At 44.7% G+C, this 19,647-nt stretch overlaps 1 protein-coding gene across 1 annotated transcript in view; it reads right to left on the bottom strand.

Annotated features, from left to right (window-relative positions):
- Positions 1-19,647, bottom strand: part of SLC12A8 (solute carrier family 12 member 8) — a 116,964-nt gene that overhangs the window by 82,752 nt on the left and 14,565 nt on the right.

Below are 19,647 nucleotides of genomic sequence, written 5' to 3'. Positions count from 1 at the left end.
CTCTGGTGAGGAAGGAAGGAGAAGCCCCTGGCGGAGAGCACAGGGAGCCCTTGAGGGAGCAACCTTCTATTTCCTAACCTGGGCACTAGATGACATTCTGCTGTTCTTTAACCAGCATGGATGTCTCAGACACTCTTCTGTACACAATACATGTTTTAGAATGAAATAACTTAAGAAAGTAATTGTAATACCAATATTGGAAGCATTAATGTTTTTCCTCCTGTTTAGAGACCTCCCCTTCCATGTTCTTTCTCTGCAAAGTGATGTACTTCATTTTACAGATAAAATCATAACTGTTTATATTTATAAAGTAATATACATTTTGTGAGATGTGGGTATGCCTTCTGTAAAAACTTTGAGAATCTTCGTTTTGCACTTTCACAGTGTCAGGCAAAAATTATATTACCTCGTAAAAAGTGGCGTGAAGACCAGATGAAATTAAGTCGGGAACTAGAAGGTCCCCCATCTCTGACTGCAGGCCTAAGTCTAGAGTCATGAGAGTCTTAGGAGGCATAAAAGTTAAGGACTGAGAGCCTGGGCTCTGGGTGGACTATCCGGGTTTGATTCCTACCTCCACCAACAAGGCAACCTCCAGCAGGTACTTACCACGCACAGCCTCAGTTTCCCCACTTGTAAAATGGGAATAATCATAGTACCTACCTCTCACTGTAAGAAGTAAATAAATTAACACATGTACAACACATGAAACAATGCCTGACATATACTAAGTGCTCAGTTTTATTACTATTATATAGATAAGCAACTGTCTTACTATGCATGGCAACTATCTTTCTACAGAAGAAGTTATTTCCATCGAAGAAATCCATGAGTGTGGGGACTCACTGTGGTCAGCCCTTCTCCTCATGGCCTCCTGGTGTTCCACAACTACCACCATCTTCTAGTCAGTGGCTGCTCGAAGATGCAGGTTGGATGAAGCAGGTGGCCTTCGCAACAAATTGTCCAAGCCTTTTCACACTTGGGACTGGGACATGGTTCCCTAAAAATGGCAAACTTGGCTTGCAGGTGGGCTGTCAAACAGCATAGCTGCCTCCTTCACCAACTAGCATCAGCCAGCACACAGGGGTGAGCAACCACTTTGCTGTAAACACGAGTCACACATGGGCCTCGGGCTGCAGTGGAGTATAGGGCAAACAGCACTGGATGGGGCGCTGGGAGAACTGGCTTGCAACTGTGGCTCTGTGCGACCCAGCAAAGGTCACTCAACCTCTCTGTGCCTAAGTTTCCTCACCCACAGGATCAGGCACATCACCCAGATTCAACATACTGAAGTTCAAGGAATCTAGGCACATGTCAGCTTTCCCTTCAATACCATATAATTAGTGTAGGGGTAAGAGAAGACACTCATGGGACAGTGAGGCTTCTGAAAACACAGCCCATCATCCAAAACTGACTGCAGTTCTGGTGGTGACCTGCTTGGGCTTCCATTCCCATGTCTAGGCAGAGCCCATAACAACGTTATCACTTTTTAAAACATACATCTAAACTAGTTCCTATTGCAGACAATTGGCAGGTGCCCAATTAATAGATTATTCCACCAGACAGTTGAATGCATTGGCCATTGGTCAAAAATGAGGTCACCACAATCCTATGTGCTATAACTGGAAAAGCCTAATGAAAAACAATTGTCTATTTTTTAACAAATAGGAATCCATATTCCCATCTCCCTTAATTTGCCTTGCTTGGTGTGTGGTTCGGGAGCAAAGGAAGATTTTGTTCAAGGTCAAGTTGGCTTTGCTCTTTGACTCCTTTGTTGTGCGTTTGACTGTCCATGCATGTTTCACATCAGCAAATCCCCAGCCGGATTCCAGCTGACCTACAGGAATTTCTAGCCAACATTGCCAGATCCCTGGTCTTTCTCTCAAACCTACACAGTCGGAAAGAACGGGTCAGGAGACTCCTGTCCCAGCCATCTGGACACACATGCTCAGTGGATATGCATAATATGAAGCACATGTGCTTTCTCAAAAAAAATTTTTTTTTTTTTCCTAAGGGATACAGAGCTGTTATTAACAGAGCCTGTGGCATCCTTCCAGCACACAGACATTCCCAGACAAAACCATCCGGGCTGACCTGCTGCAGGTAAGATCTGCACTCTGATTTTACCAGTGATTCATCTACACTCTTTTGTCGAGCATTTAATGCCTCTCCAAGCATCTCCACTCCTTGCAAACAAAAAATCCAGGAGGAAAACTTTCAAAGCCAGTTTCTTCTCAGCTGCAACCCTTCCTTCCTTCCTCCTTCCCAAGACTGTCTGACTGAACTCGCAACCTGACCCCACCCTGGGCTGGGCCCTCCACACAGGCATTGTGGCTTCTCTTGCCAGCTGCAGCCTGTGCAGACAGAATACCTGGGAACTGCTGCCAAAACAGGAAGGTCGGCGCCTCTCAGAAGGGAGGCCTGGGGAGTATCCGTCTCCTAGGTGACTACAGATAAGAGATGAAGGGGCCAGGGCTTTCCACACCTCCAGTCACATTCCAGAGCCTTTCCCTTGTACCCTCAGTCTATCTGATTCATTCTTCATTCATTCACTCAGCAAACATACTGAGCACCTGCTGATATAAAGCCCTGTTCTGGAGCTGGGGACAAAAGGGGATTGAGATGTCTGTCTGTCTCCAGGGGCACCAGTGTTGCTGTGACAGGCCTCTTGGTGTAGGGGCAGCCCTGGACACCTTGGACTTCTCAGGAGCCCCCGGTGAAACCACCTCTCTGCACTCCCACCAGTAGAGTCCCGAAGATAACATGACAAACAAGGCAATGGAGGGTTTGGGTAGGGGACTGGGCAGTAGATGATGCAGCCCCAGCCCCACCTCCTGGGCCTCATCTCTCCCTGAGCACAACAATATGGCTTCCAGAAATTAGGTCCACTTTCTGGTCCCAAGGACACATCTTGTCACAACCAATTGGAAGGTTGGCCGTGCTAATTGGCATACCTGTTGGGCTCTGATCTGGTGCGTGAATAAACCTTTCAAGCCTAAATCATCAACACCGCCTCAGTCTGCAAAAAGCCTTCAAAAGCCTGCTCATTACCAGTCTACAATGGAGCAAGTCTTTAACTGGATAGCAACTAACTTGTATCCATCATGGCAAAATCTGTGTTTTGCAAAGGGGGATTAGGGCAGTAATGAGGACCCCAGGCTGAGCCAGAAACCCCAGTATAGTAGCCCATTCAAAGGATCCAGCCATGAATAGCGGTAGAGGGAAAGAGAGAAGTTCGGAGTAGGAAACCAGGATATGAAGGGGGTGGGGGGGAAGGAGTCAGAAAGGGATGGAGAGAAAGGAAAAGAAAGGAAAAGAAGATAGGAAAAATCTAAAAGAGGGCTGCTTCCCATCCCTTTTACCATGGCCACAAATTCCAGCAGATGGTCGGCTGTCCCCACTAGGGGTCCTGTGGTCCTGTTCCTTTCTGAATTAGCAAAACTTTCCAAGGAGTCACCTAAGAAAGTGCAGAAACTCTTACCTCTGCTGGGGTCAGACGGCCTGAGACCAACAATATGGAGGACTGAGGGCTGAGCAGTCTGGGAGCCAGGCCTCACCGCTGCATTCTCCAGGAAGAGGAATGGGGCCTGAGGACCCAGGAGGGAGCACCAGGTCCTATCCTGATTGACACCATGCCCTGCCCTGAATTGGATCCTGGTCAGCTGACCTTGTCTATTCCCACAGTGCCGGAAGGATTCGGGAACCATGTTTTAGCCACTTCAGTACCTGGTTCTGGCTCCTCACCTAGCCTCATAGTCCTCTGTCTCGTTCCTGCTTCCCCTTCAAGCGCTGACCCATAATATCTCTGATCATGTATGGGAAGGCCCAGCCGAGACTAACAGGTTCTCAGACGCCCTTGATCTAAAGGAGAAGGTGAGCATAAAGGATATGGTGGAGGAGAATGGCTCCATCACCCTTGTTCAAGAGCATGCCAGACCACCATGGAATAGTGCTTTAGAGTCAGGAGCTCTGGGTTCCAATTTTGGCTAAGTCACTTACTATGCAATCTCAGGAAAGTTGCATAACCTCTCAGGGCTTCAATGTTCCTGTCTGTAAAATGGGAATAACCATCCCACCCATATCACTAGGTTGCTTTAAGGTTTACTTAGAACGATATATGGGAACACCTGGGTGGCTCAGTCAGTTGAGTGTCTGACTTTGGCTCAGGTCATGATCTCACAGTTTGCGAGTTCGAGCCCCACGTCGGGCTCTATGCTGTCAGCTCAGAGCCTGGAGCCTGCTTCGGATAATGTGTCTCCTTCTCTCTGCCCCTCCCCCGCTCACACTCCTCCCCCCCCCCTCAAAGATAAACAAACATTAAGAAAAAAAATTTTTAAAGAATAATATATGTAAAGTGCCTGACATAAAGTTGGCACTCATTATAATTTTCCCACATACATCACACGAATAAGCAGGTTTTGTGACACATAGGGCCCTTAGCTGAGTGCTAGCCAAATGAGACAGGCAGAGGAAGGAGGAGCTAGTCTCTGTCCTGAGCCCCCTCTTAGGGCAATGAATTCTTTGGTCTCGTCTCCAGGATTCTGCCAGTCTGAGCAGTATGATACGTGGCCTTACCACTGTCTGGCTCTTACTCCACTGAGTTTGTGTTAGACAGCAAAGCAGATGCTATATGAGCAGGGGCCCAGACAGGGGTTCTCGACCCTGGGTGTACAGTAGAATCACCTGGAAAGTTAGAAAATACAGCCCAATAGGTCCCGCCCATCGGTGCTGGGTGACTTGGTCTGGGGTGAGGCTCCCCTGTCACTTCTAATGTGCAGGCAGCGTTGAGACCCCTACCAGGGATAGAGGCTGGGTCATCGGTTATTCCAAGAAGACTCTATTCCATTCTGCTGGACCAGGGAGGGCTGAGTTCCGAGGCCTGGCTTCTCAGAACTTACTTCACTTCTTTGGGTTCTTGCACCTGTGAGATGGAGAAAATAACCCGGCCCAGCCTCCTTATCTGTGAGGGTCTCGTGAGATGGTGGGTGTGAAAGCTTTCAGTACAGCATCACCTACTGACCACCGTGTAAGTAAAATGCCAATGCCAGGATACCATAGACCATTCTACACAAAGGAGTCGTGCTTCCTCCTAGTACCTCTGTGGGCAGAGAGGAAAGACTGAGCGAGCTACCCTGGGACAAGGCTCCCTGGCCCTCAGAGGCCAGAAAACAAACAGCCAGAATCACGACTCCACACAGAGGCCACCTGGGGCACTGCAAGGCCTTCCAGGCAGGCCTTGCTCCCAGGCTTTGGAAAACCCTTCCCAGCAAAGCTATACAGAGATGCCCTCCCACCACAGGGGGAAAGGAGCCCACAAGGAAGGCTCGGGAAGACACGTGGCTGGGAAGATGATGCTACAGAGTCATGATGGTAGCTGGGCCACTGTCTTCATGCCCTAGGGAAGATGTTCCAGAGTGGGGGCACAGATGTGCCATCTGCACCTGCTGGCACCAGAAGAGGTCGCAGTCTGCATCACCATCTTTCCCTTAGTGTGCGCATTCCTGCACAAATATTTACTGAACTACTATATGCCGGGCACTGTGCATCCCAGGGACACCACAAGCCTTGTCCTCAGTACCCCAAGTGCAGGCTGATTGCAAGCTCCAGGGAAGCAGCCAAAACATTCATGTGTTTTTTATATCCTGAATGGACCAGGAAACCATCGTCGGAAGAGATTATGGGGTATGTTCTTTGGTAAAGAATATTAATCTTTAGGATACCTGCTTTGTATGTTAGGAATTCTATCAGAGAGGATTTGTTGTTTAATACGGAAAAGTGAAAAAAAAAAAAAAAGCCTCTTCTGTGAATTAAATTCCATCTTAGTATAAGTGTGGTGCTATTGGCTTCAAAATGGGCATGCTGTCCCCAAGCGCCAGCCCATTCCGGTGCTTCATCTCCAGGCCTGACTGCCCCTGGGAGCCCTCGGCCACCACACATCGCTGCCTTCTAGTCGTCTCCACTTGGACCTCACTTGAACTCTTATGCTGACCTCTCCCTCTCCCCCACATCTATTCCTGCCAGATTCCTCCCAGATCCCAGTAGCACGAAGCCATCAGCCAGTCAGCCTCGTGTCAGCCACGTCGCTCCACTCTGCCTCATGCCTACATCCCACCCTGCCATCTCATCTGTCTTTAACCTGCCCCCTTTCCTGTCTCCAGAGGCTCTGGAGCATCACTGCTTTCCCAGATCACTGCAACAGCCTCTCAAATAAGTTTCCTGCCTCCGTCCTCCACCCCTACCCCAAGCCACTGGTTTTCCATACCGTGGCCAGAGCAGTTTTCTAAAATGGAAAACTTATGTCACATTTCCCACTGCCCCAAGACAAAGCCCAGGCCCCTAAGCGTGACAGCCCAGGCTTTCAGGAGCTGGCTCCACGTGCTCTGCAGGCTCCTCTTCACACGTGCCACTCGGGGCTCTCTCATTTTCCCAAGCACAGCAGGCTCCTGGGTCTTTGCATGAACTGCAAGATGTGCTTCCTTCTCTTCTTCCTCTGGCTAAATCCTGTACTCCTTTAGCACTCAGAGCTCAGCAGGAATCTGCTCTGGAAAATCTTCCCTGACTCAAGCTGGACTGGGAGTCCCCCCACCCCAAAATCCTTGTCACAGGACTTGTCACTTAATAACCGTTTACTTGTCTGGGTCTCCCGGGACACCGTAAGAGTTAAAATGAAAGAAATGGCAAGGCATGACCTACCGTGAACAAATCTCAAAAATATGGGAAAAGCAAACTGCAAAATCATTCAATCATCCACACTATTTAAATATTTACCAGGTGAGTGGGTCCATACGGTATGATAAAATGTGTGTAAAACTTTCAAACACTAAACAATAATAGAGATCAACGGTGGTATCTACATATGTTAGAAAAATAAAAACACACGGGAGGGACAAATATCAGACTCAGGATGGTAGTCGCCGGGGGTGGGGGGGGGGGGAGAAAAGGGAGTGGAGCAAAGTACTATTTAATTTTTTTTTTTTCAACGTTTATTTATTTTTGGGACAGAGAGAGACAGAGCATGAACGGGGGAGGGGCAGAGAGAGAGGGAGACACAGAATCGGAAACAGGCTCCAGGCCCTGAGCCATCAGCCCAGAGCCTGACGCGGGGCTCGAACTCACGAACTGTGAGATCGTGACCTGGCTGAAGTCGGACGCTTAACCGACTGCGCCACCCAGGCGCCCCGCAAAGTACTATTTAAATTGTACCTGTAACAGTTTACACGTTTTTATTTTTAAGAGAGTTCTGAAACAAAACTGGCAAAATATCATCCATTAAATTTGGGGGATGGGTAGATGAGAATCTGTTACATTATTTCCTGTATATTTGAAATATTTCATCAGTACATTTTTTAAAACTTTTAGTGAGGAACCAGAGTCTCCAATGCCCTCGTTAACATCCTGGGGGGCCTGAGCACACCGCTGTGGCTGCCCACCCCACCACACAATCAAAAATGCAATCCGGTGTCGTAAACACTTTTATCCTCACTTTTGCCAATGAGAAAACCAAGGCTCAGAACAAGTAACCTTGCTCAAGACCACCAGAGGCTTCCAGATTTCAGACCATATTCTTCATATCCAATTCCTACTATTTCATCCAAGAGAGAGCACCTATGTCAAACGGAGTATGTAGAGAGAATTCTAGATGTAGGAACAGGGCTGTATTCATATGTATTTATGACCCAGTGAGTGGAGACATTTCTGGGAAGAAGAGGGTGCAGGAAGGTGCAGAGTTGGAGATGCAACCAAATAAGTAATTTGGGGCTAGCCCGTGAAACTCAGTTAATACAAACCCACTAGGTTTGGACTCTGTCCTATAGGCAATAGAAGGCTGCTGGAAATGTTTAAGCTGGAGAGTAACCTAAGCAAAGCATGGTTTTAGGAAAAGTAATCTGGCTTCAGTGTACAGGAGGGTTGGTTGCCCATAGGAGATGGGTAGAATCAACCAAAAGGAAGTTCCTGGAAGGATAAATTCAGATCTGGAAATCATCTAAGTGCCCCACATAAGAAGTGGCCTCTGCTGATCTAAGGGGAGAATTGTTGGGTTGAAAAGGGTAGGAAGGTTTAAGCTACACAGAGAAATAAAAGTTCACTCCAGCTTTCCAGGCATGGGGAAATGGTGTAGACATTTGGGAGATAACCTAATTATTTGCTTATTGAGTTTTTTTCAGGTGTTTTGTTTTGTTTTGTTTTGTTTTGTTTTGTTTTGTTTTGGCTAGGGGGTGAGGAGGAGAAGATAAATAAAGGGAAGAGGAAAAAATGCAAGACTTCAGTTTTGCTTCTAATTCAAGGTGATGCTCAGACATCCAGGGAGAAATGGAATGGCAGTTGGTGACATGGGAGCTCCATCCAAGAAAGCTGAAGAAGCAGACGACAACAGCAGTGGTGCTGGCAGGATCCCTCTAAAGAAGACAGCACAGAGAAAAGCAGCGCTGACAACTGACCTGTGGTCCCCTGCCTGTGTCCAGGACAAGAAGACTCAGAAAAGAGTCAAGGAAGCATTGTGTTGAAGAAGAAATGGGAAGAGACTGATTCCAGTCAGCACAGGTGGTTGCCGTAGTCTGAAGGTTTGTGTACCCTCCCCTCCAAATTCATATGTTGAAGCCTAATCCTCAGTGCGATGGTATGTGGAGGTGGGCCTTTGGGATGTGATTAGGCCATGAGGGTGGAGTCTTCTTGAATGGGATCAGTGCCCTTATAAAGGAGGCCTCAGAAAGTTTCCTTGCCCTCTGGTCACATGAGGACACAGTGAGAGGACAGCCTTCTACAAACTAGGAAGCAGGCCCTTGCAAGACATTACATCTGCCAGTGCCTTGATTTTGGATTTCCAGCCTCCAGAACTGTGAAAAATAAATGTCCATTGTTTATAAGCCACCCGGTCTAGGGTATTTTGTTATAGCAGCCTGAGTGGACTGAGACAGTGGTCAGTGGTGCAAGGGGGTCAGGTATAAGAAATGAGCAAAGGTTCTGGATTTAAAGACCAAGAGGTCAGTGGGACCTCAAGTACAGCATTTTCAGCAGATGGCAGAGTCAGCCATGCCTGACCCTTGATCTTTTAATAGCTCCTAACAGCAAGCTGGCCTTACAGCTGGGCATAGGCAGACCCAGATCCCACCCGCCAGACTCAGCACATGAACCTGTGCCTGCCCAAGCCGTGCACTGAGCAATAGCCCCCTCCCACGGATGGCAGTGTACCCAGGCAGAGCAGAGCATGTGAAGTGGACTGGAGGAGACTACAGACCCATGCAAAGCAGCCATCTTCCTAGATAACCAAAAAGTTAAGCTTGGAGATGCATAATTTCATTTTTAAATGCAGAACATAGAATTAAAATGTGCCACATGTCACTTTATTTTCTAAAATGTATTTTATCTATATTTGCCTGACTTCTATGGCAATAAAATCATTTTGGCATGACACACATCTTACATAAATGAAAATATAATCCAACAAAATGGCATTTTAGGAGCCTTAAGCCAAACAAATGTTTGAGAGGGCCTTGTTTAAATTAAGTTGCCGTGCTATTTAGCTTTTTACAGTAATGTAGCTGTGTCTCCACAGAGCCTTGTGCAAGGATGCTGTTTTGGAAGAGACAGGATGGGAGATGGGGAGAGAGAGAGGGGCCTGTGCTGACTGCTTGCAGGCCAAGGAGTCAAGAAGTGAGGAAATGGAGATGAAGAGTAAGATCCATTTTTATAGGCAGCATGGAGACGAAATGAGAGACATGACATAGTGGCTTGAGATGCAGGATGAGGTGTGACATAGGAGCCTGAGTGCAGGGAAGGATGCACCAGGTGAAAGACACCAGACTAAATGAAAGTCTGCACCCTGACCATGAGTCCACCAGCCCTGTTCCTCTGCCCTGTTCCCATCACTGTGGCAGCCAGGCTTGTCCGAGGCAGGAGACTGGAGAGTTCTCTGGAAGACACTAACTGTACCAGAGGAAAGACCTACAGAAACTCACATTTGGGAGACTTGGGTGAAACAGCCCAGTGTGCCACACCATCACCCCACAGTGAAGCCTCTCACCACAACTGCCACCTCCGCTACATAGACCTTCCAATGGCTGACCTGTGCCTCCTTATTAAAAATGAATGGGGGCACCTGGGTGGCTCAGTCGATCAGTTGAGCATCCCAACTCTTGGTTTTGGCTCAGGTCATGTTCTCATGGTTCATGAGAGCCCCAAGATGGGCTCCGTGTTGACAGTAAGGAGTCTGCCTGGGATTCTCTCTCTCCTTCTCTCTCTGCCCCTCACCCTTCCCCAACATTGTACGCATAGGTGCATGTGTGTGCACACTCTCTCTCAAAACAAATAAATAAACTTTAAAAATAAATTAATTAATTAATTAATTAATTTAAAAAAATGAATGAACAGGGGCATCTGGGTGGCTTAGCTAGTTGAGTGTCAGACTCTTGATTTCACTCAGGTCATGATCTCCCAGTTATAGGATTGAGCCCTGTGTCAGGCTCCACACTGGGCACTAAGCCTGCTTCGGAGTCCCTCCCTGCCCCTTCCCCACTCATTCTCTCTCTGTCTCTGTCTCTCTCTCTCAAAATAAATAAACTTTAAAAAAGAAAAAAAAAAAAAAGAATGAACAGCCAGGGACTACCAGACATTGAAGAAGGCTTGCAGCACTTAACACAGAGAACAAAACAAGATAATAGAAACAAGGAAATGTTGAGAGCAGAAGAAAATTTGACAAGAAAAAAAAAACTCCTATAAGTTATAGCCTAAAAGAATCAAAACGAGATATTATATTCATGAAACAAGATTCTCAAATTATCAAAGAACAACAAAGAGCTCTTGGAAATTAAGGCTAGTCAAAACGAAAAATTTACTACATTAGAAATAAAGTTGAAGAACTCTCCCATACAGATGGAAAAAAGGAATATGCTAGAGAAGAGAGAAGATGAAAATAATAATAATAACAGGAGGTTCAAGCCAGGAGCTCTAATATCCAAGTATTCAGAATTCAAGGAAAAAATTAAAAATTAAAAAAGAGAGAAAAAACAAAGGGGAAGAAATTGTCAAAGAAATAATTTGAAAATTCCAGATCGAAAGTGCCCCAGGTCAACAAATAGCAATTTTCATCATGAAATCTTAGAACCTCAAGGGAAAAGGGAAGGTTCTGAAGCACTTGAAGAAGAGAAAGAGGTCACTTACCAGGAGCAGAAATCCAAATAGCACCAAACTCCTGGATGCTGCTGAATGCCAGAAGGTAGAGCGATGACTTCAAAATTCTATGGGAAGTGATTTTCAGCCTAGATTTTTATATCTCCTACCAATCACTCCTACCAAAGTGACATTTTCCATCCTAGACAGAAGAGGATGATTTGGGATCCAGACAGTAGGGACAGCACCTGGGAGAAGTGAGGGCAAGTACCAAACAACAGCTGTGATCCTGGCCTGATATCATCCATCCAGAAGGAAGGTGAGGATGGGGTTTCCAAGAGAAAATGTAATATAGGGAGAATTGGGGAAAATGCCTATACATATTTAAAAGCTCTATGGATGGGGCTCCTGGGTGGCTCAGTCGATTAGGTGTTCATCTCTAGTTCAGGTCATGATCTCACAGTTTGTGGGTTCAAGCTCCTCATCGGGCTCTGTGCTGACAGCTCAGAGCCTGGAGCCTGCTTCAGATTCTGTGTCTCCCTCTCTCTCTGCTCCCCCCCCCACTTGTGCTCCGTCTCCCTCTCTTTCTCAAAAATAAACAAACATTAAAAAAATAAAAAATAAAATAAAAATAAAACTCTATGGATATTTTTATAACGGTGATTTAAAAAAACTAGAGGGGTGCCTGGGTGGCTCGGTTGGTTAAGCATCTGACTTCGGCTCACATCATGATCTCATGGTTCATAGGTTCGAGCCCCATGTCAGGCTCTGTGCTGACAGCATGGAGCCTGGAGCCTGCTTTGGATTCTGTGTCTCCCTCTCTCTCTGCCCTTACCCCACTCATGGTCTATCTGTCTACTTCTCTCTCTCTTTCTCTCAAAAATAAATAAACACTAAAAAAAAATTTTTTAAGCTAGAAAATAAAGCAAATGAAAAAAATAGAGCATAGTGGATTGAATTGTGGACCCTAACAAGATATGCCCACACACTAACCCTAGAAACTTGTGAATGTGGCCTTATTTGGGACATAGGTCTTTGCAGATATAATTAAGTTAAGGATCTCCAGATGGGATCATCTCGGATTATCCAAACTGGACCATTTCCAGTGACAAGTTGTCCTCCCGAGTTTCTCACAGAGGAGAGGCAAGAGGAGGAGAAGGCCATGTGACCACAGAGGCAAAGGTGGGAGCAATGTGGCCACCAGCCAAGGAACACCAGGAGCCACCAGAAGCTGGAAGAGACTAGGAAGTGTTCTCCTCTAGAGACTTGGGAGGGGGTGTGCCCCTCCAACACCTCGCTCTTCCACCTCTGGCCTCGAGAACCATGAACTGTTATATTTCTGTTGCTTTAAGCCACCCAGTTTGCGGTGGTTTGTTAAGGCAGCCCCAGGAACTAAGACATAGAGTAAGCTTAGTTTCAGGAGAAGCTGAAGATATACAAACAAGAAAGCAATCAGAGTATGCAATTTGGCTCAAAACTGAGTATCTTTATGTATATGTATTACTTTAAGTACACATAAAAATTAATTTTAAAAGAACAAATGACATATTAGAAAAAACTTTTCAACATATACAACAAACACTGTCTAACACTAATAAAAGCTAACCAGGTATTTGTTTTATTTTGAATTAATTGTGAAGGTAGAAGAGTTACAAATCATTGAAAAGGAAGATAGCACAAAGGAACAATAGGGAAAGATTATAAATAATTCAAAGAAAATAAATATAAATGGCAATAAAAATATGAATAAAATAATTCTCATTAATGATTTCAGAAAAATTTATTTTTTTTAAAGGAGCACAATTTTTGCCCATCATTTCTTGCCAGAAATTTTAAAAAATGAACGTATCCAATATTGTTCAGGGTATGGGGAATCAATAACTCTTACACACTGTCAATGAGAGTTCAAAATGGAACAACTTTATGAGAAGCCAGTTTGGCAGCACATAATAAAATTAAAAAAAAATCTTTTAATGTTTATTTTTGAGAGAGAGACAGAATGGGGGAGGGGCAGAGACAGAGGGAGACACAGAATCCAAAGCAGGCTCCAGGCTCTGAGCTGTCAGCACAGAGCCCTACACAGGGCTCAAACTCACAGACTGCGAGAGCATGACCTGAGCCAAAGTTGGACACTTAACTGACTGAGCCACCCAGACGCCCCAGAACCTATCAAAATTTAAAATATTCTTGACCTTTGTCCTATTAATTCTATTTACAACCCTTGATCCTATAGAAATAAGCTTTAAATTTTGCACAACGATATTCATGTCAGCAATACTTCTAGTAGCAACAAACTAGAAAAAAACTAAATATCCATCAATAAACAAATGTTTAAATATAAAGTATTTTCAGCTTGTTATATGGAATACTATTTATATGTCAAAAAAAGAATGAGGGAATCCCAAATGTACTGACATTACAGTCATGATGTCCATAATATATTATTGAGTACAAGAGGAAAAATAGCAGGGCGCCTGGGTGGCTCAGTCGATTAAGCGTCCGACTTCAGCTCAGGTCATGATCTCATGGCTCGTGAGTTTGAGTCCCGCGTCGGGCTCTGTGCTGACAGCTCAGAGCCTGGAGCCTGCTTTGGATTCTGTGTCTCCCTCTCACTCTGCCCCTAACCCACTCGCATTCTGTCTCTGTCTTTCTCAAAAATAAATAAACATTTAAAAAAAAAAAGAGGAAAAATAGTAGAACAACAGAATTTAAGCACATTTTTACAAAGAACTATGTTATATGTGTTTATGTACATGCACATGCACTTGAAAATAGACTGGAAAGATATTTACCAATCTCCCTTTGGGGAGCAGGAGCAGAAGAAGAGAGTAGGGGAGGGAACTTCCACTTTTTATTTTATATTTCAATATTTTTAAAATTCTTATAAAACATTTGTCTCTGAAATAAAGGGGAAATATAATTTCACTTAAGTGTACTTAAATTTTTTTTTTCTGATTTTAAAATGAACTGTTATGGTTTAAAGTGTGTCTTCAAATTCTTTGACACGTCTCCATTCAAAATTATAGAAACTAATTTCCCTCCCTTTGAAGAGGACCGAACTAAGTGATTCACTTCTAACAAAGAGACTATGGCGGAAGTAGGGCTCTGTGACTTCTGAAACTAGATCATGTGAAGGACAGAGCGTGCGCTCTCTCTCCTTCTTGTTCCCTCTGATTGTTTGCTCTCAGGGAGGCTGGCCACTGCATGACTTGGGGACACGTAAGCAGCTTTCAGGAAAGGACAACATGGAGGAGGAGGGAGGCCTCCCTCCAAAAACCAACCCCAACTTGCCAGCCAGCTCCTCCAGCCCTGGTCAAGCTTTTAGGCAGCTGCCGCCCCTGCTGACGTCTGACTGAGCCTCATGAGAAACCTTGAGCCAGAACCACCAGCAATGCCGTAGCTAAGTTCCTAGCCCACAGAAAAGGCAAGAAATAATAAATGTTGATTGTTATCTTATGCCACTAACTTTTGGGGTGATGTATTTGACAGCAGTATATAAGGAATGCCTGTACCAAGCTCCCTGGGGAGGGCAGAGGTGTGAAAATGAAAGTGCGGTCTTACTTTCCACATTCTTACTTTATACATTCCAGGACTGTTTAGATTTTTTTCTAGTTAGTCTTTTATATTTAAATAAAGAGACAGAAATAAAGTTAGGCTTAAGTGTATTTTTAAAACATTCCTTCCCTGATTTTAAACATAACACAAAAGAAAATGGACAAAGTTGCAGGTCTGACACCAGCCAACCCCAGCCCTCCCTAGAAAGTAGCAATAACCACGCCAGTGTGGTATTGGAGAACAAGCAAAGAGCACTAGAACAGAGCAGGGAGCCCAGAAATAGACACACACAGATACAGTCAACAGATCTCTGACAAAGGAGCAAAGGCAGCGTGGTCTTTTAAAAAATGGTGCAACACCAGGGCAGGCACATGCAAAAGCAAATCTGGATATTGACCTTACACAGTACACAAAATTGACTCAAAACAGATTACAGATTTAAACGTAAAACACAAAACTGTAAAAAGTCTAGAAGATAACATAGGAGACAATCTACATGACCTTTGATTTAATCATCAGTTTTTTAGGTACAACACCAAAAGCATGATCCATGAAAGAAAAATATTGATGTTAGATTTCATGACAATTAAAAACTTCAGCTCAGCAAAAGACATTGTTAAAAGAATAAAAAGATGGGGCACCTGGGTGGCTCAGTCGGTTAAGCGTCCGACTCTTGATTTTGGCTCAGGTAATGATCTTACAATTTGTGAGTTCGAGCCCCACGTGGGGCTCCAGGCTGACAGTGCTGAGTCTGCTTGGGATTCTCTCTCTCTCTTCCTCTCTCTCCCTCTGCCCCTCCCCTGCTCTCTCTCTCTCAAAATAAATTAATAAGAACTTTAAAAAAATAAAGTATTAAATGTAAAAAGACTATCAATATAGAATTATATATATATATTAATAAAAACTTTATAAAAATAAAGTATTAAACGTAAAAAGACTATCAATATAGAACTCTATATCTATCAATATAGAATTATATATAAGGAAAGTCCTGGCTCGGTCAGTTAAGTGTCTGACTTTGGCTCAGGTCATGATCTCACAGCTTGTGAGTTTAAGCCCCACATTAGGCTCCATGCTGACAGCTCAGCGCCTGGAGTCTGCTTTGGATTCTGTGTCTCCCTCTCTCTCTGCCCCTCCTGCAGCTTGTGCTCTTTCTGCCTCTCAAAAATAAACATTAAAAAAATTTATTTTAAGAATAAAAAGATAAGCCATGGACCGGGAGAAAATATTTACAAGACCTACATGTGATAAAGGGTTTGTGTCCAAAATATACACAGAATTCTTAAAACTCAGCAATAAGAAAACAACCAGATTAAAAAATGATCAAAAGACCTGAACAGACACCTCACCAAAGATGACATACAGATATCAAATAAACATATGAAAAGATGCTTAATATTATATGTGATTACTGAATTTCAAATTCAAATAACGAGATGCTACTATTACAGAGAGATACATATCAGAGTGTTTAACATCCAACACACTGACAACACCAAACACTGGTGACAATTTGGAGAAACAGGAACTATCACCAGCTGCTGATGGGGATACAAAATGGCACAGCCATTTGGGAAGGCAGTTTGGCAGTTTCTTAGAGAGGTAAACATAGTCTTACTGTATGACCCAGCATTCATGCTCCTAGGTATTTATTCAAATGGGTTAAAAAGTTGTATCTTCAACAAAACCTGCACACAAATGTTTACAGACATTTTATTCATAATTGCCAAAAGTTGGAATCAACCAAAATGTCTTTTAATTAGGTGAATGGATTAAAAAAAAACTGAGTTACAACTACACAATGAAATATTCAGTGACAAAAAGGCATGAACTAGCGAGTCACAAAAAGGCACAGAGAACCCTTGAATGCATTTGCTTAGTGAAAGAAGTGAGTCTGAAAAGGCTACATACCATATGATTCCAACTCTAGGAAAGGCAAAACAAGAGAGGGAAAGAGTAAGATCAGTGGTTGTCAAGAGTTCAAGGGTGGGAGGAAGGAGGAATGAACAAGTGGAGCACAGGAATTTCTGACACCTTAAAACTATTCTCTACAACACTGTAATGGTGGATACACATTATTATTGTAAGAGCTCACAGAACTGCATAACACAAAGGGTGAATCCTACTCTAAACCATGGACTTCAGGTACCAATAAGGTATCAACATTGGTTCATCACTTGTAATGAACATGCCACAGTAATAAGAGATATTGATAAGAGGGGGAACGGAAGTGGGGAAAGGAGAGGGAAAAGATATGGGGACCTCTGCACCATCTGCTCAATTTTCCATAAACCTAAAACTGCCCTAAAAAATTCAGTCTATTAGGGGCACCTGGGTGGCTCAGTCAGTTAAGCATCTGACTCTTGGTTTTGGCTCTCAGGTTGTGATCTCACAGTTCATGAGATTGAGCCCCGTGATAGGTTCTGTGCTGACAGCGTGGAGCCTGCTTGGGATTCTGTCTCCCTTTCTCTCTCTGCACACCCCTTTCTCAAAATAAATAAATAAATAAACTTAAAAAAATACAGTCTATTAATTTTTTAAGTAGCACTAACCAATTGATGGAAAAGGATAACGCCGCCACCCATAACCTCAGCAGAAAGACAGCCACTGCTGACACTTAGGTATAGTTCCTTCCAGTCCTTTTTCCAGCCTTTTTTCAAATGTCTATGTGCATGTCGTTTTTCCAAAGGGCTGAAATCATTCTGCTAAATGCATTCTGAAGGTTTATGATCTAGTTTTAGTTTGGATTTTTAACTGCAAAGAAAGTAGCCCATATAAAACATCAGTGATACCAAAAACAGATTTGAGAGGGGCCAGTTGCCATGGAAATGATTGAAAATAAATTTCACTTCACACTACACCCTGCTAATGCACTGACCAGAAAGAAGGAGAAATACTTGGAGTAACAGAAGAGCAGCCAAGATAGCTTCTAATCGAGAAGAAGGAAAACACATCGGCCTAGTGAGGTTTCAAAGAGGCTAGAAGCATCAACCTGCAATTTAATTAATTAAGCTTTTTCAGCAACCACGCTGATGGAGGGAGAAAGCACCCAGGAATGGGAGACTGGAGTGGACCCCCTCGCCCCCACTGACAGTTAGTTTTACAGCCAAACAGCCAGCAGGTCTCCCTCCGGATGTGGGCTTGTCTCTGCAGTTGGTGCAAGGCCAGGAAACAAATCATTCCTCCCCTGCGATGGAGATGCTCCAAGTGTTTAGCAAGCTGCAAGGCCCAGGCGCCAAGTGATCGGTTTGGACACTGCATTGGCTCTTAACATTGGAGCAGGTCCTGGGGCAGCCCTCCTGCACAGGGCTTAACCCTTTAGATGCTGGGTCATGGGCAGTCTGGAGGTTCTGGGGCAGGGATCAGGATGTCAGAGTGCAGGGGGCACTCAGGGAGCTCAGGGGAGAGACTATTTTCCAACAGAAGAATTTGAACATATGAAAAATAAGGCCAGAGTAGCGTGTACCAACTGAATTCTGAACTTCCCGCAACCAACATCTTTATGAAAGACAAGACTATTTAGAACACGCGAGGGCAGCCCTCACGGGGAAAGCAGAGCTATTATCACCAAAAGGCAGCTGGTGGTGTAAAGACAGACATCGCTTCCTACCTAGGAAACAGCGCGACTACATATGTGAATAGATCCAGTTTCATTCCCAGCTCTGCCACAGATCACCATGAGTGATATAATCCCCAGTTTCCTCATCTGTAAAATGGGTATAACTGTTCTTCTCTCATGGGTTATGGTAAGGATTCCACGAGCTAAGTCATGTGCAGTGCTAAGCACCAGGCCTGGCACAAAGCAGGCGCTCGCCCCCACCATCACAGGCCCTTGTGCTGCAGGTCTTTTTCTTTTCTTCTCTTTTCTATCATAGAGGATGGCCCCATTTCCCTTTCCCTATCCAGATTCCAATGTAGATGCCTGGCCACTGTTGCCATAAAAAGCCAGAGTCCCCAAAGTGTGAAATATCAGGCAGCTATCTTTTTTCTTTTTTTTTTTTTAATTTTTTTTTCAACGTTTATTTATTTTTGGGACAGAGGGAGACAGAGCATGAACGGGGGAGGGGCAGAGAGAGAGGGAGACACAGAATCGGAAACAGGCTCCAGGTTCTGAGCCATCAGCCCAGAGCCCGACGAGGGGCTTGAACTCAGGGACCGTGAGATCGTGACCTGGCTGAAGTCGGACGCTTAACCGACTGCGCCACCCAGGCGCCCCTTCAGTTATCTTTTTTCTAAGGCACCCATGAACAGCCCTCTACTCTGGAGAGGAACAAAGACTTCTGATGCCAAACCAACCCAGACCACAAAGCTATACCCTTACAGACACTGTGGGCAACAGCATCCCCCTCAAAGCATAAGGATTGAGGATTATAGCTGCCAAGCATCCTCCAGGCCCAGGAAAACCCAGGGTTAAACAGTGGTCCATCCGTTACCAACATGTGACACCATTTCCAAATGGTCCAGAATACACCTGCTGTTTATTCTCCTTCTTTAAGCTTAGTTAATGGACTTATGTTCTTATTTTGAAAGAAAATGTACTATTAAAGAAACTATAGGTGATCAACCTATATCTGTTCCCATCTCCCACAAATGACAGTTGGTAGCATTTGTAATATTTGCATCAAGTCCTTTTAACACAAAAGAGGGGCGCCTGGGTGGCACAGTCAGTTAAGCGTCCGACTCCTGACTTCGGCTCAGGTCATGATCTCACGGTTTGTGGGCTCGAGCCCCATGTCGAGCTCCATGCTGGGCATAAAGCCTACTTGAGATTCTCTCTCTCTCTCCCTCTCCCTCTGCCCCTCCCCCACCAGCACACATGTGTGCATGTGCGAGTTCTCTCTCTCTGTCTCTAAAATAAAAAATAGGGGTGCCTGGGTGGCTCAGTCGGTTAAGCGTCCGACTTCAGCTCAGGTCATGATCTCACGGTCCGTGAGTTCGAGCCCCGTGTCGGGCTCTGTGCTGACAGCTCAGAGCCTGGAGCCCGTTTCA

The sequence above is a fragment of the Lynx canadensis genome, chromosome C2 (genome assembly GCF_007474595.2).
Source record: "Lynx canadensis isolate LIC74 chromosome C2, mLynCan4.pri.v2, whole genome shotgun sequence".
In the NCBI taxonomy this organism is placed as follows: domain Eukaryota; kingdom Metazoa; phylum Chordata; class Mammalia; order Carnivora; family Felidae; genus Lynx; species Lynx canadensis.
The sequence above is the reverse complement of the archived record's forward strand: the minus strand, read 5'-3'. Positions and strand labels throughout refer to the sequence as shown.